Below are 26,959 nucleotides of genomic sequence, written 5' to 3' on the forward strand. Positions count from 1 at the left end.
GGTATTTTTTTTTCTTCTAATGAAGACAGCAAATAGAGGTATTTTCTTCCACTCCTCTCCTTGAGGCCCACTGAATGGGTCAAAACCATGAAAAATAGGGAAGGAAACATCATCCTCAGTAAGTGAAGGAAATGACCATGTTTTCAATGCATGATTCAGGACACATATCTGTTAAATTGTGAAAGATAATAAAAGAAAATGTGTGCTACATCAGACTTGGAGAAGGATACAATTCTCTCTCAAAATGAGTGTCATGGCCCGGCAGGGCTTATCCAGTAATTGTCATAGGAAAATGAGTGATAAAGGCATGATCAGGCCATGGGGGCTAAAAGAGTCACGGGTTGATACTACAGAACATGGAGCAGAGCTGAAGGAGGAAACCATGATGACACACCATTCTTGTTCTTTAAAGATGGGCCTCTCAGCTGAGGAAGATGGGTAGAGGGAAAGCAGGGTGGAATGGAGTAGGGTAAGAGGACATACAAAGAGCATGCAACTTTGTTGTGAGAATACCAACCTCTTAAATGAGGAGCTGTACTCAGCAGAAAGGAAGTAAAGTATTTGATGGAAGGGTGTTTGCTACTACACATCTACGTAGTAACTAAGACCTAGTTTTATAAGTTTTTACAAAAGTTTAAGCAGATTTAGTTTTAAAATTAACTGCTCCACAGGAGAAAAGGCTAGCTTGTGATACGCACCTGGAGAGGGCTGCTTCTTAAGGCTGTGAGAATAGTTTTCTGATATAAGTGAGTTTGGGGTAACTGGGAGGAACAAGACATAAATAGGAGGCCAACACAGCCTGGTTTCACTAGGACTATCCAGGTTTCAGCACAGAGAGTCCTGCATGTTGAGAAACCCCTCATTCCTGGGCAAATGAGGATGGTTGGTCAGCCGAGGCAGGAACCACAATTCCTCCAAGATTCCTCAGCAAAGGGGATCCTAAAGGTAGAATTCTGGCTTTAGTTTGGGAATTACATTAGGAAAGAGGAATCAATCAAGAATATGAGTTGGGAAGAGATGAGTCTCAGGTAAATGACCGGAAACATCAAGGTTGCAGAAATCTGTCACCACACTGGGCCCTTCAGTTTACCCACTGGTAGGAAGTTCAGGCCCTGAGAAGCCTCATGCTTGTAGTAAAATGATTAGTTGATTTCTAAGCAGTTTTTAAAATATCATCCTGTTGCTGAAAAGTAGTAAGAAAGACATGAGGAAGCAAAGACTAAAGTTCAGTTTCCAGAAAGGCGGCTGCCACGTCCCTGTGTGGCGGCAGAGGCAATTTTGGCAGTGAAAGCAGTGAGTTTTATTAAAATGTTCCAAAATATTGTGCCTTGTGTGTGACTAATTTTATTGTTCCATTAGCTGCCTCCCCAGAGCTCTCCTCTGGAGAAGTATTAGTCATTATTAAAAAAAGCCAAAGCCCTTCTTCCCCTCCCCTGTAGCACACAACATGGAGCAGCTCACATGACTGACAACCCTGCATTTATGCACTATTAGGGGTTCAGCCATAATTGTAAACCACAAATTTGTGATGACACCAGTTAAACCCAGATATGTGCTTTCTTCAACACATGTCAATCCAAGGAGAAAGAATTGTTCGATGGGCACAGTGGTGGTGAGAATGGGCTTGAGTTACTGGGAAGGAGGTTAAAATAATTGACTACTATGTCCCGGCTGCGGAGGAAAGGACATGAGGGAGCTGAGAAAATGGGAGTGCAGGTAACAGTCAAGAGCACCATGCAATGGAAGAGCAAGTTAAATGGGTCGAAAGTTTTGTTCAAAGGATGGAATTTCCAAGTTCAAGGTTTCAAAGATAAAAACAATCAAAATTAATTAAAGGTCCAGAGTATTGGCATGAAAGTGCCTTGCTAAAATTGAGTGAAGAAAAATGTCCTTGAAGTATGACTGAAGGAATTCCTAAGGGATTGGATGGGTCAGTGTGGGCACTGAATTTTTCCAGACTTATGTCAAAAGGCACACTGAGCCATGAAGAACTCCATGGAATTTGGAGAACCATCAAGACCATTCTATCTCTGTCCCAAATTCTCAATGTGGTTCGCATTGCAATTCTTATTAGTGCAACTCTTAATTTTGTGTTAGGGGGAAAAAAGATATATACTGGGAATCTAAATTTGGGGGCTATTTTAACCTACCTATTACTATACACAGTGCTCAGAAAACTGCATTAAATATCAAATGCTGAAATAATTACTGACACTCTGTATGCAAGATTTCCTGGCTTTGGGATGGTAGAGCAGAGCCCTCAAGGATAGGACAGCCAAAGAATTAAGTACTTAACTGCTTAAATATCAACAAACCTGATCTTGAAGTGAAGCCAGTCACTTCAGCCACAGGATAAAAGGAAGTTTATGGAAATAATGACTAAATGATCACCATACAAACAGCTTGGAGGCAAAAGGCAGAAGTATCATCTGTGTGTATCTGTGTGTGTGTGTGCGCACGCGTACTCGCATATGTTGTGGTTGTTGTTATTCTAAAGTTGTCAGCATGAGTTGGAGGGGGGAAGAGAAGCTAATTCACTTCATTTAGACTTAGATCTTTCAACTTTTCTACTTAGTCATGCCTGGTTGTCCTTGCAGCTGATGGTCTTCAAGTCTTGTACCTTTTACTTTGTTTCATGTAATTTGTTCATATCTTTCGTTATGCCCTCAGTGTAAACATTAACCCAAAATTGCAGACATTAAAATAGGACTTTTCCCAGAAACTGAGAATCGATGTAACTTTTTCAAGAAGGTTGTCTTAACAAAGAATAGCAAGCATATTTACTGTGCCAACCTCTAAGTATTTCATATTTATCAATCTGTCTAATTCTGACAGTGAACTTATGAAGTAGATACAATCATTACCCTTATTATGTCAATATGGAAACCAGGCATGGAGAGATAAGTAACTTTCCCAAGATGAAGCCTTGATTTGAACCTTGGTGTCTGGCTCCAGGGTACCTGTTCTTAATCACAAAAACAATGGTCTTCATAGGGTGGTCCCCAGATCAGCAATAGCAGCATCCTTTGGGAACTTGTTAGAAATTTCAATTCCTGGACACCACATCAGATCTACTGAAATTTTAGAGGTGAGTCCTAGGAATTTGTGTTTTAACAAGGTCTTCAGGAGACCCTGATGCAGGCTCAGTTTGAGAAACACAGCAACACACCACCCTGCTCAGAATCAACAAGTGGTAACAAACATGCATAGATTGAAAAGGCTGTGCTGATAAATTTCCACCCATGGCGTGGGGGACGGGGGCGGGGCTCAGAATAACTGTTGTTTCAAAATTTCTGGATTAAATACCCTCAGGCCCTGAATTCTACTGAAAGGAATTCACTTAAAAACCCACAACAGGGTAATGTTCATGGCACAAGCTGTCAGTATGTAGCTTAGAGTAGAAAAATACACTTCCTTCTTGTCCAGCATGGTTTCCACAACTGCCCATTTTCAATTTCAATTGGAGTGGTTTTGGTCAAGCAGTGTGTTTTGAATCACAGAGTGTGGTCCAGGTAAAAAGTCACCCAACTTTTTCAGAGTGGCAACTATAGACACAGCTAAAGCCATCTGGCAAACATCTGCATTGTAAGCCCAGGCAACACTCTGCCAAATCATTGCAAATTTTGCATTTCTATCACTATGAAAAAGTGACTCTGTGTCATTTTCAGAGTTTCAACAATGTGTTTCCAAATCATATTAAGAGATAAAATGTCATTACCTCTGGCTAAAGTCCTATATACTTTTAAAATATTCTTTTTGCTCAAATAATATATCTACATAAAAAGACTGAGAAGTAAACCAGCAGTTAACAGTGTCTACTTCTGGCAAGTGGAATTATGGGAGTATTTTTCTTCTTACATTTTTATGTCTCATGACTTGACCTCTGTCCTGAACTCCAGACTCAAATATCTAACTATCCACTCAACATCTATTTAAATGTCTGATAAGCAACTCATATGTAATGTGTAAAAAAACAACCACTTAATTTCTAGGCCCTCTCAACCAAATCCTTTCCCTTTCCTTACAGTTTTAGTTAGAAAAACAAAACAAAAAGCCATCTTACAAATGGCAAGTTCTTGGACCAAATCTTGTTCTTCACTTTTATTCTCTTTCTCTCACAAACTGTATCCAATCTGGCTGAAATCCTGTTTGGCCAAATATACCCAGAATAGGACAACTTTTCATTCACATTGCAAAACTACCCTGATCCAGCTTACCACATTTTCTCACCCGGATTACTATGGTTGTTTCCTTGGTGGTCTCCGTTTTCACCCTGGCCCTATAAATCTATAGTTCACAGGGTAGTCAGAGTGATGCCTTTAAAACATGAGTCAGATCATGTCATTTTTATTGATCAAAACTTTGCAATGGCTACCAAGAACTGTGAAGAGTCTGAGATCTGATTTTATCTTACTTAAAAGTTGATAAATTAGCCTATTATTATTTCATGGATGCTGACAGAAGACACAAGACTCCTGGGTCCAAAACAAGGATTTCATTACTCACAGCCTGGCAAGCAGCATAAGCATCAGCATATTTGTAGCAGTTACTCATATCCTTCAAGTTCCAAGAGGGCAACACAATGGACCTAAATGATAATGTGCATGGACAATGGGTCTCATTGTAGGAGAGGAAACACTGAGGTCAAGAAGCCCATCATTTTGTAGGAAGTACTGAGCAAACCTGATCTTTGTCCTGGAGGAAGATGTCACATCATCCCTCAAGGTTGCTTATTACAAGCACAACCCTGAGAAATGGCCTGGGTAAAGAGTGGTCAGGACCTTGCATTCTTGGCATACTTGGCAAGACATGTAGGAGAGCAAGAAATCCATGGAAGACAATTTTTCCCAACAGTAGCTCCCCATGTTCATCAGAATAAAAACCAAGGTCTTTGTAATGATCTACAAGGCCCTACACTATCTGCATCCCCCCACCCCCACATCTTTCTGTCTTTGCAAACTATCTCTCTACTAATCATTCACCTTACCTTAGTCATACCAGCTTCCATGCTGTTCCTCACACAGGCCAGGTATAATCCTGCTTGGGACTCTTGGACTTACTGTTCTTCTGCCTTGAATGCTTTTCCTCCAGATGTTTCAGGAGTTTGCTCAAGTGTTACCTTCTCAGTGAAGCCTTTCCTGACCACCGTATTTATAACTGCTACTTCCGAACCTCTTGGCATTCCCTATCCCCCTATCCAGCTTTATTTTTTACTTTGCACTTATCACCATCTGACATATTATGACATACTATATATAATTTATGTGTATGTGTGTACATATATGTATATATATAACTTGTATATGTCTATTTTATTGTATATCTCTCATATAAGAGGAGAGGGACTTCATTTTGTTCACTGCTGGATCAGCAGTGTCGAAAACCAGCACTACAGTTCACAGTAGATGCTGAGTACATATTTGTTGAACAAACTAATGATTTTGTATATTTTTCACATTTTCTAAAATAATCATTTTATAATAAGAAAAAAACATTACTTTCTATATACAAGAAATTCCTAAATACAGCAAGTTGTTTCTATGCCCAAACAACTCAGTCTGACCCGTCATGTCCCTGTTTGAGACAAGAATTGCTAGTAATTCTTCACCAAGAATTCTAATTGACTAGAATTGCTAGTCGACTTCACCAAGTATTTTCCACATTTGGGGCACTTTATAAATTAGTTCATATAGTTTTCACAACATCTTTGTAAGGCATTACAAATGCCTTTTACCTATGAGAAAGCTGAGGTTCAACTGAGTAACTTGTTTAAGATCACAGAGTTTGTAAGAATTGGGACTATGAACCTGGGCAGATCTGGGAAAGGAGGGCCACTGCTTGAGGCTCTGTGCTTTGGCATGCCTACCTCAAAATGTTTTAACTTCCTCTCGGGTGACTGGGACCAACTGGGTCCTGCAGTGCTGTCTGGGCAAAATGCCCTGGGCCTGGATGGAGAACCACATGGATCCTGAACTTATTTCTTCTCTTCCAAATGCTCTCCAACTCTCTACCGTGCATTGGGATCAACTGGATCCTGAGGAGCTGCAAAACTCACACTTATGGGTAACAAGAGACTGGCCCAGATGTTCCAGGACAGCAGCTAGACAAGTGGATCACTCCCACTGGCTTTCGTTGGATCTCATGAGATTGGGCCACAAGAATGGCAGACTCAGGTGACTCTTACCCCACTCAGAGGCCATGTTCCAGGCTCAGAGATACTGGGTCCACTGCTAACACTTGGCCTTGAGCCACATGTTTGAGTCCTTGCATCATTACTTGCCTGTTTGTTTCAACCATGGTGTCCCTTAACTGTTTACAGCACCTGAGGATGGTGTGGGCAGTGGTCTTTTACCCCCCAACCCTGTGTACCCACACCCTTTCCTCAATATCTACATCCTGCTTCCAGCTGCATCAAAAAAGCCACTACAGGGCTTCCCTGGTGGCGCAGTGGTTGAGAGTCCGCCTGCCGATGCAGGGGACACGGGTTCGTGCCCTGGTCCGGGAAGATCCCACATGCTGCGGAGCGACTGGGCCCGCGAGCCATGGCTGCTGAGCCTGCGCGTCCGGAGCCTGTGCTCTACAACGGGAGAGGCCACAACAGTGAGAGGCCCGCGTACCGCAAAAAAAAAAAAAAAAAGCCACTACAACTATCCAATGTTGCTTCAGCTGATGGAACAAAATCAGCTGTGATATACAACTCAGCTAAATATAGTTGCGTGCATTTGCTGTGATGTTACAACATGAAGTCTGTGCACATGTTGCCCTGCAGCCTGAATATCTTTCGTACTCTTGTCTAATTTCCATGTCCTTTCATCAGACTCCTCAGGAAAGCCTTCCCTGGTTCCTCCTGCATTTCCCTCCAGAGGCCTGGTCTTCTTTGGAGTCACCCTTTGTTTATACCTCTTTTGATAGTAATGATGATACTGTATTTCTAATTATTACTTCATGAGACTGTCTTGCCCTCCAAACTATGAAGTTCTTCAGAGCTATCTTTATATCTCCAACAATTTATCACCATACTTGGTCCATATTAAGTACTTAATAAATATTTGTTGAGTTAATGAATGAAGAAGAAAACCAAGAAGCACAGACCCAAGTGATTTTGCAAAGTTTTAAAATGAATAACTTCAAATCATCTTAACAATGCTTCAGAAAGAAAAATGTTATTTGAATCTACCACCAAATTTTATTGATTTCCTTATGGAAAACATGTGCTGTGTTCAAAGTCAAAGGAGCTTTAATGCAGGGTCAGATCCTCCTTCATAATACTTTGGAAGCAACATTGACAATGAGGAGATGGTGAAATGTTGTTACATTATAAATAAGGCTAAAAATATATGCCTGATGTCATTTAGCATTTGAGTCCTCCAAGAACCAAAAGTAGCCATGTGTGGCATTTAAATGTAACATCTGCTCTTTCACCCTGTTCATTGGGCTACTTGTGAAACATTCTAGTTTATTTCTTCAAATTAAAGTGAGCAGGAGTAGGATCCCTTTGTTGAGAGTACTTTTGTTAGGCCGTAGAGGTGCTGTTGTCTGTGGAAATCAGATGACTGATGGTGGCACTGGAGGAGCCACAGATAGGTGGAGAGAATAATTTTGTTCCCCTGTGACTTTTCCTCATGCTCACCTTCCTTCTCCTGAACGGGAACTCTTGGCATAGTTTCTGGTCCCCCTTCCCCACGTAGCTCATTCTCACTCTCTAGTCCATTCCCTTCCCAAGCCCTACTACAGCAGCTATCTTTAACTGAAGAGACGTTTGGTTTTAGACATCCTAAAAATGAAGATGCTCTTCTAAATAAAACGTCCTCCAAGTAACTTTCAAGGAAAAAATACTAAATCAAAAGAAACACCAAAAACTTAAAGCAACTGGAATTTTTCCCATGTGGATTTAATGGTTTCTGAATTTTCTTCTAAATTATACATTTTCTTCAGAGAAGCTCAGATCATCATCTTCCAAGGCAAACTTTGATGGGAAGCCTAACTTTGTCTAAAGAAATTCTCCTTCAACTTGCTCCTACATGGCCTACATTTTTGGAGACTTCTTTGTCTATTTAAAAATCTGTAAGAGTGTTTATGTATCATGACCTAACAGAGATACCTCAGAGTGAAGAGATCTGTCATATCTATTTCTGAGACCAAAAGACACTGGTGGTGATTGCAGGGGGTTGAGTAGAGGATGGGGGATACAAAAGAATATGGGGGGGGGTGCTATCTGGGCCTGCTGGGAGTGAGGGAATTAAGGGAAGTCTTCAGGTCAATTTCTTTTATCTCACAATTTCCCCCAGCTTAGTCCTACACAGAATTTGTGCAAAAAATTTTCACCATATGTTCTTTGATTCCTTTTGCTAGCAATAGCCTCCAAATATCGAAATGTTTTGGTATTCTTTAAGATCTTAATGCTCTTTAAAGATATTTTTTATTAACTGTAGCACATGAATCCAAGTTGACACAGAGACCAAAAGTCATGATGGGCATTCTCAGTGAATGCAGAATAGGATTGACAAACAGTAGAAATGGGAGAAAGAAAAAGATGCAGCAATCATGTCACAAGCTGTACACAGCTACATGTTTTCTGACAGAAATAAATTCTACCAACCATTGTGTGTCCACAAGCAGAGAAGGGAGGCATGAGTCAGAGATTCATTTTTATCAAATTGCTAATAGTTCGACCAAAAACTCCAGTGTGATTCAATTATCTACACTTCCCTATTCCTAATATCAGAAATGCATTCAGCAAATTAAGGCCTTGAAACTGTATTTGCTGCCCCTCTAAAGTCTTTCTGTTCTTCCTCTTCTCTCTTCCAACCCTCTAGCCCTGTCCTAAATTCCTTCCTTCTGTTTATTCATTACTAGGGCTAGTGCTTTAATATTCTTTATTATCCATGAATTATCTGAGAAAAAAACTGGGTATGGTTAAAATTAAGTTCCTCTGAAACAGTTCTAAAATACTGCACATAGAATTTAAGTAGGCTAATAAATACTTGGAATATCTACCATCTTTAATATATTACAAATGAAGCATACAGGAACTTATGGTCTAGTGAGGAACTTACAATCTAGAAAGAAATGATAGCCTAGTGAGAGAGGAAGACAAAGCAATGTGGCTTTGCAATGGAAGAGAAAAAAAGCACGGTAGGAGCACCAAAGAGAGAGGTGTTATTTCTGTCAAAAAGGAGAAGGGAAATCCTCCTAAAGAAGGGAGATGATAGCTAATTGAAATAACCACTGGTTTTGAATAATAATTTTAAAAAGTACTTATGAACTAGATCCTTCTCTACATATAAGTTTTAGTAAAACATTAAATGTCAGGGAGGGAGGTTACATAAACTACTAAATGAAGACTAATTTATTTTTGCTATGACACCTGTTAATAACAACACTTTTCTGAAAGGCCATGTCCAAGTTAAATGCGTGTAGAGGGTGAATTAAAAGGTAATATACAACTAAACCTTGTAGACTTATAGAACATCAGCATCTTTGAAACTGTTCCAATGTCAAATTTAAGTGCCAAGACTAAGAGAGGCAGCAGGTGTCCTGGCTTTGCCAATGGAGGGACTTGAGTTCAAATCCCAGCTCTGCCACTTGTTAGTCCTATGACCTTTGATTCAGGTACTTTTTTGTTTTCTCAAAAGTTTTAGTTCTTTTCTCCTAGTAGAGAAATGTTATATAGATCTTACTATTGTACACACCTAAATGAAGTTTCTGGGGAAAAAAATCACTGTTTAGTCACAAATAACTTTGTTAATTTCTTTCACTATAAAAATCAATCCCCCTCCCCTCACTGTGTAAGTTACAATTATATGCACAGGAAGATTGGCTTATAATCCTACTGAGTGAAAATTTTACTAATAAATTTCTCACATAATTCATAGATAATAAAGAACATTAGAGCACTACCCTTGGAAAAGAAGAGTCAGAAGGAAGGAATTGGTTCAGGGTCTGAGGGTTAGAGGAGAGAAGAGGAAGTCTGGGAAGCCTTGAGAGAGTCAGCAGAAGAAACTATTCATAGGTCCTTTAAGGTTTTTTTTTAATTCCCATATTTTTCCTAAAGATTTTCTATACATACCTGCCAAATACAAATTTCAAGTTGCTCTCTGTATGCTAATATTCTTGATTTGTGTGCCTGTTTGACTCTTCAAGGGCTTTCATATTTATAATCACACTCATGACACCACAATGAATCTGGGCAGTGATTATTACCACCTACCTAACACTCCACCAGCAAACTAAGCCCAACGCTGACTGGGTTTCCCTAGCACTGAGCTCACTAGTAGAAGAGCCCAGTCTTAACTCAGATTCCATGATTCTAATTGCTAGGCACTCTTATCTTCAAGCTTGTGAGGTTCCCCTCCTCACCTTTTCTAATGACGATATCATCCGTTTTGTCCTGGACATAATGCCAAGTGCTTTGCATGCAGTCTCTTGAATACCTAGAACCTCACTGCAAGTTAGGAAGGAGTATGCTTACTTTACAAATGAGGAACAAATGAGGCTCAGAAGACTAAAAAACTTGTCTGGAATCCCACAGTTAGTGAACGCCAGAGCCAAGTTGCAAACCCAGATACATTATTTAATATGCATTTCAAACGTCTTTTCCAAACAAATCTTGCTGCAGTTTTGTTCTCCATTAAAACTCCATAGCTTTCTGTGTCTCCTCTTTGGAATGAAGTCTACAAACACCCTCTCTTCCCTACCCACCATTCCACTATAAAGTCCTAAAGACCAGTGGTTGGCTTACTCTACTTTTAGTACCATGCCTAGCACTGTAACAGCTTAGATATATTTTTAAGTGAGCAGCACTACCCTTCAGAAAACCATTCTAAATAAACCAAAGCCATGCCTGTGACTCCAGCACTTAACTCCCATTGAAAATTAGTAGATGACAGGTTGCATCTGAATTAGTAGGATGTTCACTTACATAGGAAGCAAATAGGTAGCCTCCTTTTATTTGCCAGTGAAATGAGGAAAAGTGATGACTTATACTTCCTTTGATGCTTATTCTTATCAGTCTTTGAAGTTGGCTTTCCACTTAAGGAGGCAAGACCTAGTATGACTAGGCAACAGCAGAAACTTCTAGATGGTGATATTTTTTAATCCTAATTATTTGATAAAGAAGATTAAAGTAACTCATGGTTTCAAAACTTGTCTATGGCCTTGAGGTCCTCTCAACTTTCATCAAATCAGTTCAGTCTCTTCTCTAGATCTAAGGGAAATTCTGGTTAGGGCAGATCTCTCTCTGGATTTAATCTCCATATGCTTTTCTTCCATTCATGTTCATAGGTGTCTACTGTTTTTCCTGGAAGCTCAGAGCAAGAGTACCAAAGCCTCAGAGATGGCAAAAGTTCATCATTTGAACATCGTTTATCAAGGGGAGGAAATAAACTCATGTTAACAGAGTATCCTCTGTCATAAAGTTTCAAATGGTAAGTTTCAAAACAAAATGAAAAGTTTTCATTGTTTCCTGAGGAAATACATAAGGTCACAGAAGAGACAGCTTAATCTTTTGTTGGTCAGATGTATTTGAGGATGTATATAAATTTGTCTCAAATGCTTAGTAACCCATAGGCACCAGAAACTTAGGATAAGCTGTTTTGATGGGCTGACATTTGGGATGTGATTCACTAAGACAAGCAGACCATCAAGATGAATTTCTAATGTATGCTAAATAAAGATGATGGAGTCTGAAAATCTGGAGAAGCATTTAGCACTCCTATTCCTTAAATGTCAGTATGTGCCCAAGTCCCCTCTCTGGAAATACTACAGGTGAAAATTCCATCAATGACTGTTCCTGTCTGCCTCAGTGCCAAGAATATATAAGCTCTCATTCATGTGGACAACATCTCTTGAAGAGAAGGAAACTAACTTCGAATGGTTTAGTAATCACCTCAAAAGCACGTCTGTCAAAGTGAATCAGGCTGAAGGTTTAGAGAACTATCTCTTGCTGTTGTTGCTTTGTTCAAATGAGCAGAACCCTTTCCCCCTGGAAATCTGAAAAGCTGGCTCCCTCACATCCTTCAAGCCTCTCCTAAAAGTCACCTTCCCAATGACACCTTACCCCACCACCCTATTTAAAGCTGTAACCCTTCCCCAACCACCATCCACTTTCTTTCCCTGCTTGCTTTTCTCAAAAGCGCTTACTACCAGCTGACACACTACATATTTCACTATTTTATAGCATCTCTGATTCCCTCAACCAAAATGCAAACTCCATGAGGGCAGGATTTTTTTTTTCCTGCTGTACTGTATCCCCCATGCCTAGAATATAGTTGCTTTGGCAGATATAGGCACTTAGTAAGTATTTGAGTGAATGTGTTAGTCAATAATTAATCTAGGCTTGGAATCTTATTAAAAGCGAAGCCATAAATTCAGAGATGTCAAGCAATAATAGCTTTTCCTGTCATTTTTATAGGCCAGAATTTATCTTTAGTAAAACCACAGATTGCTTTTTTTTTTTTTAATGTATATGCCTGCAATTCACACAGTTGGAGAGCTGTATACAAAATAGAATGTTTCAGGAGCAAAAACATGACTTGTGAAATTTATCCTTTCTTTTTTTATTATTAACTCTCAAGCAGTTGCTGGTGGTGACAACTTGAGTATTCAAATATGTGGTGCTTTCTGTTTTGGAGCTTAGGAAGAATAGCTTTTTTTGTGGAAATGTAGGAAAAACACTGTAGGATGGAGAGAAAAGTCACTCTAAAATTCTGTGCCTGAGTTTCTCAAGTTGTAAAACCCTTTCTCTGGAAAGGGGATGCTGTGAGAGTAAAAGCAAAGAGTAAAAGAAAATCAATTTGCAAAATATAAATACTAGATATTATTGCTGTGAACTTTTACACTTATTATTAATAAAGTTATGTACTTTGGCAACATGTTAACATTTAACACTTAATTTAGGAAAATGTTGGACCATAGTGAAAACTATACAATGTTTGAGAACATTTGGATAAATATGCTTCCAGTGACTTTGTCTTGAAGAGAAGATTGAGAAAGGCAATTCTGACTTTCCTATGGTTGGATTTTCTGAAAACAACTTATCCAATCTACAAATATAAAAAGAATTTAACATGTCTTAAGTTCGATCAAAATGAATGGCAAATAAAGTTAGCTATCAATTTAAGATTTAGTCCACTATTTTAAATAATCAAATTATACAGTTCAGGTTTTTCTGTGAAAGTTCTAAAATAATAGGGACCTATCTATCTATACGTCCATCCCTGAATAAAAATGACCCTAGAATTATAAACTGTAGTATATCTATATCAAGAAATATGAGAACTGACAATTCTAATAAATACATTCACTGTTGCCGTGCCATGGTGGAAACTTTAGCCGACTCTGGTACACAGATATTTGGTGTTTCCTGTCTTTGGTAGAATGGCTGGCTCTGAGAAACCTCAAAATGTGTTGGGGCCTTAAGATCCCCACCCGCTTCCAGATTGGCTCTGCTACAAAAAAAACTACTGCATGTGGTCTTGGCCACCCTGTATTCCCTGGGACTCAGTTTCCGTTTATGTAAAAGGAAACAGATGAATTATATTATCACAGAAGCATCAGAGAATGTTAGAACTAAAGGAGATTTGGGGACCATTTAGCCTAACATGTCTGCGTTATAGAAGAAACAAATTCTGAAGTGCCTGTATCTGTTGGATGTGCTAATTCTATTACTAATCTTCCCAGTCAGATTTTTACAGTAACTTCTCACTCCCTCCCCCAAAATGAAATGAAACTAAGCTCTCTATTTAGAAAACATCACAAAATATATTATCTAAAATAAGAAAGATTATCGGGAGTAAATTTATGACGTATGACTAGCAATGTTATTTATTTTTTTCGAATTTTATTTAATTTTTTTTATACAGCATGTTCTTATTAGTGATCCATTTTATACATATTAGTGTATACATGTCAATCCCAATCTCCCAAATCATCACACCACCACCCCCACCCACTGCCACTTTCCCCCATTGGTGTCCATACATTTGTTCTCTATATCTGTGTCTCAATTTCTGCACTGCAAACCAGTTCATCTGTACCATTCTTCTAGGTTCCACATATATCCGTTAATATGCAGTATATGTTTTTCTCTTTCTGACTTACTTCACTCTGTATGACAGTCTCTAGATACATCCACGTCTCTACAAATGACCCAATTTCATCCCTTTTTATGGCTGAGTAATATTCCACTGTATATATGTACCACATCTTCTTTATCTATTAATTGGTTGATGGGCATTTAGGTTGCTTCCATGACCTGGCTATTGTAAATAGTGCTGCAATGAACATTGGGGTGCATGTGTCTTTTTTTTTTTTTTTGCGGTATGCGGGTCTCTCACTGCTGTGGCCTCTCCCGTCACGGAGCACAGGCTCCAGATGTGCAGGCTCAGTGGCCACGGCTCATGGGCCCAGCCGCTCCACGGTATGTGGGATCTTCCCAGACCAGGGCACGAACCCGTGTCCCCTGCATCGGCAGGCGGACTCTCAACCACTGAGCCACCAGGGAAGCCCCCCATGTGTCTTTTTGAATTATGTTGTTTTCTGGATATATGCCCAGTAGTGGGATTGCTGGGTCATATCCTATTTTTGGGTCAATGAACATTGGGATGCATGTGTCTTTTTGAATTATGTGTTTTTCTGGATATATGCCCAGTAGTGGGATTGCTGGGTCATATTCTATTCTATTGCTGGGTAATTCTATTTTTAGTTTTAAGGAACATCCATACTGTTATCCATAGTGACTGTATAAAGTTAAATTCCCACCAACAGTGCAAGAGGGGTCCCTTTTCTCCACACCATCTCCAGCATTTATTCTTTGTAGATTTTTTTGATGATGGCCATTCTAACTGGTGTGAGGTGATACCTCATTGTAGTTTTGATTTGCATTTCTCTAATAAGTAGTGATGTTGAGCAGCTTTTCATGTGCTTCTTGGCCATGTGTATGTCTTCTTTGGAGAAAGATATATTTAAATCTTCTGCCCAATTATAGAGTGGGTTGTTTGTTTTTTTATTATTGAGCTGCATGACCTGTTTATATGTTTTGGAGATTAATCCTTTGTCCATTGATTGGTTTGCAAATATGTTCTGCCATTCTGAAGGTTGTCTTTTCATCTTGTTTGTAGTTTCCTTTGCTTTGCAAAAGCTTTTAAATTTCATTAGGTCCCATTTGTTTATTTTTGTTTTTATTTCCATTACTCTAGGAGGTGGATCAAAAAGGATCTTGCTGTGATTTATGTCAAAGAGTGTTCTTCCTATGTTTTCCTCTCAGAGTTTTATAGTGTCCAGTCTTACATTTAGGTCTCTAACCCATTTTGAGTCTATTTTTGTGTATGTTGTTAGGGAGTGTTCTAATTTATTCTTTTACATGTAGCTGTCCAGTTTTCCCAGCACCGCTTATTGAAGAGACTATCTTTTCTACATTGTATATCCTTGCCTCCTTTGTCATAGATTAGTTGACCATAGGTGCGTGGATTTATCTCTGGGCTTTCTATCCTGTTCCATTGATCTATATTTCTGTTTTTGTGCCAGAACCATATTGTCTTGATTACTGTAGCTTGGTAGTATGGTCTGAAGTCAGGGAGTCTGATTCCTCTGGCTCCACTTTATTCCCTCAAGACTGCTTTGGATATTCAGGGTCTTTTGTGTCTCCATACAAATTTTAAGATTTTTAGTTCTAGTTCTGTAAAAAATGCCATTGGTAATTTAATAGGGATTGTACTGAATCTGTAGACTGCTTTGGGTAGTATAGTCATTTTCACAATGTTGATTCTTCCAATCCAAGAACAGGGTATATCTCTCCATCTGTTTGTATCATCTTTAATTTCTTTCATCAGTGTCTTATAGTTTTCTGCATACAGGTCATTTGTCTCCCTAGGTAGGTTTATTCCTAGGTATTTTATTCTTTTTGCTGCAATGGTAAATGGGAGTGTTTCCTTAATTTCTATTTCAGATTTTTCATCATTACTGTATAGGAATGCAAGAGACTTCTGTGCATTAATTTTGTATCCTGCAACTTTACTAAATTCATTGATTAGGTCTAGTAGTTTTCTGGTGATGTCTTTAGGATTACCTATGTATAGTATCATGTCATCTGCAAACAGTGACAGTTTTACTTCTTCTTTTCCAATTTGGATTCCTTTTATTTCCTTTTCTTCTCTGATTGCTGTGGCTAAAACTTCCAAAACTAGGTTAAATAAGAGTGGTGAGAGTGGGCAGCCTTGTCTTGTTCCATCTGGAAATGGTTTCAGTTTTTCACCATTGAGGACGATGTTGGCTGTGGGTTTGTCATATACAGCCTTTATTATGTTGAGGAAAGTTCCCTCTATGCCTACTTTCTGCAGTGTTTTTATCATAAATGGGTGTTGAATTTTGTCGAAAGCTTTCTCTGCATCTATTGAGATGATCATATGGTTTTTCTCCTTCAATTTGTTAATATGGTGTATCACATTGATTGATTTGCATATATTGAAGAATCCTTGCATTCCTGGGATATACCCCACTTGATCATGGTGTATGATCCTTTTAATGTGCTGTTGGATTCTGTTTGCTAGTATTTTGTTGAGGATTTTTGCATCTATATTCATCAGTTGATTTTGGTCTGTAATTTTCTTTTTTTTGTAGTATCTTTGTCTGGTTTTGGTATCAGGGTGATGGTGGCCTCATAGAATGAGTTTGCACGTGTTCCTTCCTCAGCAATATTTTGGAAGAGTTTGAGAAGGATGGGTCTTAGTTCTTCTCTAAATGTTTGCTAGAGTTCATCTGTGAAGCCATCTGGTCCTGGACTTTTGTTTGTTGGAAGATTTTTAATCACAGTTTCAATTTCATTACTTGTGATTGCTCTGTTCATATTTTCTATGTCTTTCTGGTTCAGTCTTGGAAGGTTATACCTTTCTAAGAATTTGTCCATTTCTTCCAGGGTGTCCATTTTATTGGCATAGAGTTGCTTACAGTAGTCTATTATGATGCTTTGTATTTCTGTGGTGTCCTTTGTAACTTCTCCTTTTTTATTTCTAATTTTATTGATTTGAATCCTCTCCCTCTTTTTCTTGATGAGTCTGGCTAATGGTTTATCAATTATTTTTTTATCTTCTCAAAGAACCAGCTTTTAGTTTTATTGATCTTTGCTATTGTTTTCTTTGTTTCTATTTCATTTATTTCTGCTCTGATCTTTATGATTTCTTTCCTTCTACTAACTTTGGGTTTTGTTTGTTCTTCTTTTTCTTGTTCCTTTAGGTGTAAGGTTAGATTGTTTATTTGAGATTTTTCTTGTTTCTTGAGGTAGGCTTGTATTGCTATAAACTTCCCTCTTAGAACTGCTTTTGCTGCATCCCATAGGTTTTGGATAGTCGTGTTTTCGTTGTAATTTGTCTCTAGGTATTTTTTTATTTCCTCTTTGATTTCTTCAGTGATCTCTTCGTTATTTAATAACGTATCGTTTAGCCTCCATGTGTTTGTGTTTTTTACATGTTTTTCCCTGTAATTGATTTCTAATCTCCTAGCATTGTGGTCAGAAAAGATGCTTGATATGATTTCAATTTTCTTAAAAGTTACTAATGCTGATTTGTGACCCAAGATGTGATCTACCCTGGAGAATGTTCCATGTGCACTTGAGAAGAAAGTGTAATCCTCTCTTTTTGGATCCAATGTCCTATAAATATCAATTAAGTCTATCTGGTCTATTGTGTCATTTAAAGCTTGTGTTTCCGTATTAATTTTCTGTTTGGATGATCTGTCCATTGGTGTAGGTGAGGTGTTAAAGTCCCCCACTATTATTGTTTTACTGTTGATTTCCTCTTCTAGAGCTGTTAGCAGTTGCCTTACGTATTGAGGTGCTCCTATGTTGGGTGCATATATATTTATAATTGTTATATCTTCTTCTTGGATTGATCCCTTGATCATTATGTAGTGTCCTTCCTTGTCTCTTGTAACAGTCTTTATTTTAAAGTCTATGTTATCTAATATGAGTATTGCTACTCCAGCTTTCTTTTGATTTCCATTTGCATGGTATATCTTTTTCCATCCCCTCACTTTCAGTCTGTAAGTGTCCCTAGGTTTGAAGTGGGTCTCTTGTAGACAACATATATATGGGTCTTGTTTTTGTATCCATTAATGCAGTCTGTGTATTTTGGTTGGAGCATTTAATCCATTCACAGTTAAGGTAAGTATCGATATGTATGTGCCTATTTTCAATTTCTTAATTGTTTTCGTAGGTCCTTTTCTTCTCTTGTGTTTCCCACTTAAAGAAGTTCCTTTAGCATTTGTTGTAGAGCTGGTTTAGTGGTGCTGAATTCTCTTAACTTTTGCTTGTCTGTAAAGCTTTTGATTTCTCTGTCGAATCTGAATGAGATCCTTGCAGGGTAGAGTAGTCCTGGTTGTAGGTTCTTCCCTTTCATCACTTTAAATATGTCATGACACTCCCTTCTGGCCTGTAGAGTTTCTGCTGAGAAATAAGCTGCTAACCTTATGGGAGTTCCCTTGTATATTATTTGTCATATTTCCCTTGTTTCTTTCAATAATTTTTCTTTGTCTTTAATTTTTGTCAGTTTGATTACTATGTGTCTAGGCATGTTTCTCCTTGGGTTTATATTGCCTGGGACTCTGTGATTTCTGGACTTGGGTGGCTATTTTCTTTCCCATGTTAGGGAAGTTTTTGACCATAATCTCTTCAAATATTTTCTCGGGTCCTTTCTCTCTCTCTTCTCCTTCTGCAACCCCTATAATGCGAATGTTGTTGCGTTTAATGTTGTCCCAGAGGTCTTTTAGGCTGTCTTCATTTTCATTTTTTTTCTTTATTCTGTTTTGCAGCAGTGAATTCCACCATTCTCCAGGTCACTTATCCATTCTTCTGCCTGACTTATTATGCTATTGATTCCTTCTAGTGTATTTTGCAGTTCAGTTACTGTATTGTTCATCTCTGTTTGTTTGTTGTTTTATTCTTCTAGGTGTTTGTTCTTTAATTCTTCTAGGTCTCTGTTAATCATTTCTTGCATCTTCTTGATCTTTGCCTCCATTCTTTTTCTGAGGTCCTGGATCATCTTCACTATCATTATTCTGAATTCTTTTTCTGAAAGGCTGCCTATCTCCCCTTTATTTAGTTGTTTTTCTGTGGTTTTATTTTGTTCCTTCATCTGGTACATAGCCCTCTGCCTTTTCATCTTGTCTATCTTTCTGTGAATATGGTTTCTGTTCCACAGGCTGCAGGATGTAGCTCTTCTTGCTTCTGCCGTCTGCCCTCTAGTGGATGAGGCTGTCTAAGAGGCTTGTGCGATTTTCCTGATGGGAGGGACTGGTGGTGGGCAGAGCTGGTGTTACTCTGGTGGGCAGAGCTCAGTAAAACTTTAATCTGCTTGACTGCTGATGGGTGGGGCTGGGTTCCCTCCCCGTTGGTTGTTTTGCCTGAGGTGACCCAGCACTGGAGCCTGCCCTTTGGTGGAGCTAATGGCAGACTCTGCGATGGCTCACACCAATGAGTATTTCCCAGAACCTCTGTTGCCAGTGGTCTTGTCCTTATGGTGAGCCTCAGCCACCTCCTGCCTCTGCAGGAGACCCTCCAATACTAGCAGGTAGGTCTGGTTCAATCTCTTATGGGGTCACTGCTCCTTCCCCTGGGTCCCGATGCTCACACTACTTTGTGTGTGCCCTCCAGTAGTGGAGTCTCTGTTTCCCCCAGTCCTGTTGAAGTCCTGCAATCAAATCCTGCTCTACTTCAAAGTCTGATTCTCTAGAATTTCTTCCTCCTGTTTCCGGTCCCCCAGGTTGAGAAGCCTGATGTGTGGCTCAGAACCTTCCCTCCAGTGGGTGGACCTCTGTGGTATAAGTGTTCTCCAGTTTGTGAGTCACCCACCCAGCAGTTATGGGATTTGATTTTATTGTGATTGTGCCCCTCCTACTATCTCATTGTGGCTTCTCCTTTGTCTTTGGATGTGGGGTATCTTTTCTGGTGAGTTCCAGTGTCTTCCTGTTGATGATTGCTAAGCAGCTAGTTGTGATTCCGGTGCTCTTGCAACAGGGTGTGAGAGCACGTCCTTCTGCTCTGCCATCTTGAACCAATCTCCAACAATGTTATTCTTAATCATCCCCTCAATTTGAAATATTTTTCACTTGCCTAAGAATGAGGAATGGGTACACATTAAAATGTAACTATATATCATATATACTTCAATTAATACTTCTTGGGGAGCAAGAGTTGATGACAAAATTTACTGAACCTCTACTATTTGGGAAGCATTTTACATTCATTATTTTATTCAGTCCTTTAATCAATGGTAACTGTCATCATTTCCATTTTGTAAATTCAGTATCATGGCAGTTAAATAACTTGTCCTAAAATAGATTACCAAGCAAGTGAATTGCAAAGCTGGGCTTCAATATCTAGTCTTACTGGCCTCACAGCTGAGGGACTTTTTTACTATTCTACATGGTCTGACTAAAGAGAAAATTTTATTTCATAATTTTTGGGTAGACTAGAGTTATCCACTTTTGGAGAAAAGCCACTTAATAACTCAGTGACTTGACAGTGCACAGAGAGAGCAGAATGTCTGGGTCAACATGGAGCAGTTCCTCATTTGGATCTCTCTTTCCCACCAAAATAGAAATGAGGGATAGAATATTTAAGTGTTAAAAGGTATAGGACCACACTCAAAAATAGAAAGGGAAACTCTTCATGTTACAGAAGCAGAGGGAGCCCAGAGCAATAGCAGAGATCACAGTATTATAACCCTGATGGAGTCATAACCATATATATGTACTAGAGATTGTACTTTAGGGACTGTAGGTATGGAAGTCAAATGGGCCACACACATAGCAGGGAACAGGAAACGGCTCCCCATGTGAGCCCAGGAAGTAGGACCATACTGCCTGCCTATTTAAAAGAGCTGAAATAGCTCTACCCACTTGCACAGTTACAATTAGAGACATTCCATTTGAGTACAGAAAGACTGCATGATATCTGCACCCGTACTGATGCATAACTGCCATAGTTGCTGAAACAACATTTGATAAAATTTAATATCTATGCTGGGTTAAAACCATTCATAAAATAACAACAGATGGATATTTTCTAGTTATTTCTAAATACAAAATCCATCAGCAAGCTTAATAGGAAACAACTAGAAGATGAAAACTGGCTTCTAGCTAACACACTTAGACAAGAAAGAGAGAAAGAAAGAAAAGAAAGAAATATATGTTGTAAAACTTGGAGGAAAAAGGCAAAATTAACATTACTTGCACATGATAGCACTGTAGTACTTGAAAAGCCACAAGATTCAAAATCAAAACTATTACAAGCTATACAAAGTTTTAGGTACAAATATAAACAGCCTTCAATAAAAAAACACAACCACTAAAAAACATAATATATACAATATGTTTAGACAAAGATAATATAGCTACATAATAATAAGCAAAAAAATAAAAATATTCTAAGAAGAAAACTTTAGAATGCTCCTGAGAGACAGAAAAACACTTGATCAAAAGAAAAATTTACCTCTCCTTACACAAGGTTTATAGCATAAGGTTACTAATTTTCCCAAAGTTAGTTGGCAGGTCTAAAGCATCCCAATAAAATAAGAACTTATTTTCTTTGGAAATAAATGAGCTGATTCAAAAGTTCATATGGAGAAATAAACAAGCAGTAATAGTCACTAAATCATAATATTTATGTTATGGAATTAACTGTGTCCTCCCTAATTCATGTTCATAGGGTTGAAGCCCTAACCTGCAATACCTTAGAATGTGACTATATTTGGAGATAGAGCCTTTAAAGTGGTAATTAAGTTAAAATGAGTCCTCTAGGGTGGGCCCTAATCCAATCTGACTGGTGTCCTTATAAAAACAGATTAGGATACACAGAAAGACACCAGGGATATTCATGTATAGACGAAAGGACATATAAGGCCAATGCAAGAAGGTGACCATCTACAAGGCAAGGAAAGGGGCCTCAGGAGAAAGCAAACCTGTCCACACCTTGATCTTTGACTTCTGGCCTCCAGAATTGTTAGAAAATGAATTTGTTGTTTAAGCCAGCCACCCTGTGATCTTTTGTTATGGCAGTCCTAGCAGACTAACACAATTTAACCCACAAGCCCCTCTGAGTTCAGTAACACTCCTTACACAAGTGTTCATTGAAAATCTAGTAAGAGGCATATACTGGGATTGTTTCAGTAAGGAAAGCTTATCCCTGCAAGACTTTTAGGACCTGACAAACAGTTCTTTTAGCAATTTAATAATCTTCCATAAGGAGAAGTCTGGAGCTAGGAAGCCCAGGATTGGTTCCTCAACTCAAAGTCATCAAAAAGCCAACCTATTCATAACCTCTTGCTCAGCCATCTTCAGCTTTTGGGCTTTTTGGTGTTTATGCTATTGTAACCTCGATGAAACAACTCAGCTACCAGAGCTTCAGGCATGACTGTATCATATCAGCATCACAGACTACAAGAAAGAAGGAGAGCAAACCTCACAGGGCTATCTTTTTAATACATAAAGAAAAGCTTTCCCCCAACCCCCTAGCTGACTTTCTTTCATGCTTGGTAATATTAACGTGATATACACATGCATCCATTCCTTCCACGTAAAATTACTGCACATAAGTATCAGGCAAATACTCTTTCTTATGAGTTATTAATACGCTGGCCCTGAATATTGGGCACAATCATTAATTATAGAGCTGAGGAGAGCTTCTTGCTTGACTTACTATAGGAATCACCCATGTGTCTTCTACCCACTGAAAACCCTGTTAAAATAACAGTAATTTGCTAAACTGGTTAGAGTAAATAATCCAACTCACACTATTTTTCCTCCTGGTCTTCTCAGTTACCATATATAAATAAATCAGAGTATTTACTGCACATTCTCTAGATACAGATTTAGGTGACATGAGGGATATAAAAAGATTTTCCATGCACAAGATCCTTTCAGATTTATTAGGGAAATAAGACCTATGTTCAAAAGAAAATGTGAGCAAGAATGAAATATTTCTATATAAGTAATACTTATATTTTAAATTGTCATTGTGTTTAGTTGGCAGTTTCCCAAACTTACACACCTGTTCCTTTAACCTACAATTCTCTTCCTTTCTCTCCCTCTTCCTCCATATGCTTTGAAACTCAGATCAAACATTAGCTCTGGTATAAAACTTTGTCCAACCATCCACACCCTCTTTGTGTACCCTCTACAAAATGTTTCAACAGCACAAGCTATCAATTCTTGCATGTATTTGTTTGCATGCTTGTCTCATGCAAGATTACACTCATTCAACTTTGTGTACCTGACAACTAGCACAACACTGGAAACAGAGGAGATCAACCAAATATGTGAATAAAACAATGGGAGTTTGACTATTTAAAAAGGAGACAAGAATACAATACTGTAAGGACCAAAAGAACTAAAGAAGCACAGGAGTCATCTGAGATCCCTTCATGGTGAAGGAATGAACTAGAACTAGAAGCGTGCTTACCCTAAAAGAAAAATATCTGGTCTTTGAATTAATTTTAAGTTATTTGCAGTGAGAAATAAGATCATACTTTACTCTTCCTGGGCTAAAAACTTTGAAGACTAATGTATTTTCCTGCTTCTGTGCTAAACAAAACTGGGACTGGGCAAAAGCAACTTAGCAGCTTGCTATAGGAAATACTTGCTTTGGAAGATAAGTCTATGAACCAACCAAAATAGCTTACTTATAAAGACTCATAGCTCACTTCAAGACCTTCTCCTTATCATGTCCACCAAACCAAAGCTACTTTGTTATAAATTTTGTCAATCCCAGTTTCCTCCCTTGCAATATCAGCCTTAAAAATCACCTAGGGCCCTATATACTTGCTCCTGGGAATTCTCCCTTCACAGACCTGGCTAAAAATCTATCATACTGGTGTTCTTTCTTACTGTAAGTCTAACAAACTCAGATTTGCATGATCAACATGTGTTTCTGATGGTCTTTTGGTGAAGCTAAAGGCCAGTAGTAGCCTTAAAATGAATTTGACATATACCCAGCTTTGAAGAAAGTATATCTGATGGAGGAAAGTAACTTTTGTGTTATTTACCTTAGATTTTATTCTTCTCCCCAAATATGAGGAGGCATGAGTAATTTACAAAAACACAAAGTATTTTTGTTCATTTTTAAAGTGACAGCTATAGTTATCAATTTTTTCCCTTGCTTCCTCTGTTAAGAATTATTTCCTCATATTTTCATACTCAAATTTATTGACTGGTGGGCTTCCCTGGTGGCGCAGTGGTTGAGAGTCCGCCTGCCAATGCAGGGGACATGGGTTCGTGCCCCGGTCTGGGAAGATCCCACATGCCACGGAGCGGCTAGGCCCGTGAACCATGGTCGCTGAGCCTGTGCGTCCGGAGCCTGTGCTCTGCAACGGGAGAGACCACAACAGTGAGAGGCCCGCGTACTGAAAAAAAAAAAAAAAAAAAAAATATGTATTGACTGGTATTGCCTTAAAAATAACCATTTATTTCATTTATTTTTAACAGCTTTATTAGGGCCCAAGTATTTATTATAGGAAATGTACATTTCCTCTAAAAGAATTCCCAAGACATAAAACCACTGCCTCCTTTTCAAAATGTTTTAACCTAATGAATATCCATGAGAAAGAAAATATACTGTCACCATTCTATTACAAGATGTTATTTATAGAAATTTTATATACTTCAGTTGCTTTACTATATCAAGTTACAACTAGTTGTCATCATCTCTGAAACCTGAAATCTATAATCTACGTTGGATGAATGAAAAAAAAATGAAAAAAAATAGTAAAATAAATGCTTGATAAATAAATAAATGGATAAATGAATGGTTATAAATTGACATAATTCCAGGAAGCCACAGGTGCCTAAGTATTTAAATGAATATGTTGTCTTTTTTTTTTTTTTTTTTTTTTGTGGTACGTGGGCCTCTCACTGTTGTGGCCTCTCCTGTTGCGGAGCACAGGCTCCGGATGCGCAGGCTCAGTGGCCATGGCTCACGGGCCCAGCCGCTCCGTGGTATGTGGGATCTTCCCAGACTGGGGCACGAACCCGTGTCCCCTGCATTGGCAGGCGGACTCTCAACCACTGCTCCACCAGGGAAGCCCTATGTTGTCATTTTAAGAATTACTGACTGCCAATATTTCTTTATCTGTTATCCTTCAAAAGGCTCATATCCATCCACCTCTGTGTGCTACTTTAATCACTATTTTTTATAGCCCATATGTTTTATTTTCCATTTCCCTTTATTGCTTCCTTTTAGCATTACTTACTTGTTTCCTTTTGTAGTTTATTTGATCCATAAGGATCTTATAAAGAAAGTATTTTTTAAATTAATTCAACATTGCGACGTTCTCATTAACTTCATTTCATATGCTTAGCATAACTTTGACCTCTTATTTACACCTTAGTGCAAATTTCTTCACTTTCTTGGAGTTTAAGTAAAAAATGGTATACAACATTATAAATCAACTATACTCCAATAAAAATTAATTTTAAAAAGGTAGAATAATTAAAACACAGCATGGAACAATAAGGGGAAAAGTACTGTTTTTAGATACTAGTTGTAATAAGTGATAAAGAAATTTTTAAAAGGAAATTCTATATTTACATAGATGAGATAAATATAAAAATTCTAAAGAAAAACACTAAATAAGAAGAAAGTAATGCATACATTAAAGACATATGAAAAAGTACATTTAGGTGAATTAATTTTCATTAATTTAAATCACAAGACAAAGTTTGGCATTCAGTCTTCTAAATAAAATGGTTTTTAGCTATTTCTTGAACAAATGTCACATTAGAGACTAGAACACCGTATGGCTCATAGTAGAGGCTCAATACATATGTTTCTTCAAATATATCTAACAAACTTACCAAAAATTGTGATGTTAAAATTTTCTCTCCTCAGCAAATGTTAACAGATTGCAGAAGGCCACAGGCTTCTGGATTAATGTATCATTAAGGGAACAGCTGCCACTATTTTTAGTGAGGTTCCTTTTCCAATGACGTAAGCAAAATTATTAGGTTATAGGTTTTCTAATACCCAATATCAGCCTGATCATTTTCACTGATAAGAGCAAAATTTTTACAAGTCCCCTTTCTCTGAAACCATCAAAGATTACAATGACTACCCCTAACTGTTAAGGCCATTTGGAAAGCTGATATGTCTCAAAACCTCAGAAGGAATACTCCTATAGGTAACGGACTTTATTCAAAGAAGTCTGATTTCAACTCAATCCAAAAATCATTTCTTAGTTCTCATTGTATGCAAAGCTTTGGACCAGGCACTGAGGAGCTATGGAGACCAGAAGACACAGAGGATGATCTTAAGGAACTTGCCCTCAAGGAGCTGGCTTTCAAGTAAAAGAATAATAAACACAAATAGTGCACTCAGCAGTCCCACAGATCTCTCTTTTGCTCCAACGATGTTTGGATGGAACAGACCCCAGGGACATCCCTTGCTCCAGCCTCTGACCACTCTCCAACCTTTTTTCCAGCCACAACCTTTGGAACCAGCCACTCAGCTATCCTTCATCACCAGGAATAGCCAACACCATTTTTTGAGCTTAACTTCTTATTACCGATCAACCATGAGCTCCCAGATTTGTCAGAATTATTCCACTGAGGTGAAGGTTGCCATCAACTGCCTGGTCAACATGCATCTGCAGGCCTCCTACACCTACCTCTCTTTGGACTTCTATTTCGACTGCGACTATATGGCTCTGAATGATATGGGCCACTTTTTCCATGAATTGGCCGAGGAGAAGCACGAGGGTGCTGAGAGTCTCTTGAAAATGCAAAAGCAGCATGGTGGTCATGCCCTCTTCCAGGATGTGCAGAAGCCATCTCAAAATGAGTGGGGTAAAACCCAGGACACTATGGAAGCTGCCATTGTCATGGAGAAGAGCCTGAAGCAGGCCCTTTTGTTTCTGCATGCCCTGGGTTCTGCCTGTGCAGGCCCCCACCTCTGTGACTTCCTAGAGAGCCACCTCCC

The sequence above is a fragment of the Mesoplodon bidens genome (assembly GCF_964165515.1).
Source record: "Mesoplodon bidens genome assembly, chromosome: 5".
In the NCBI taxonomy this organism is placed as follows: domain Eukaryota; kingdom Metazoa; phylum Chordata; class Mammalia; order Artiodactyla; family Ziphiidae; genus Mesoplodon; species Mesoplodon bidens.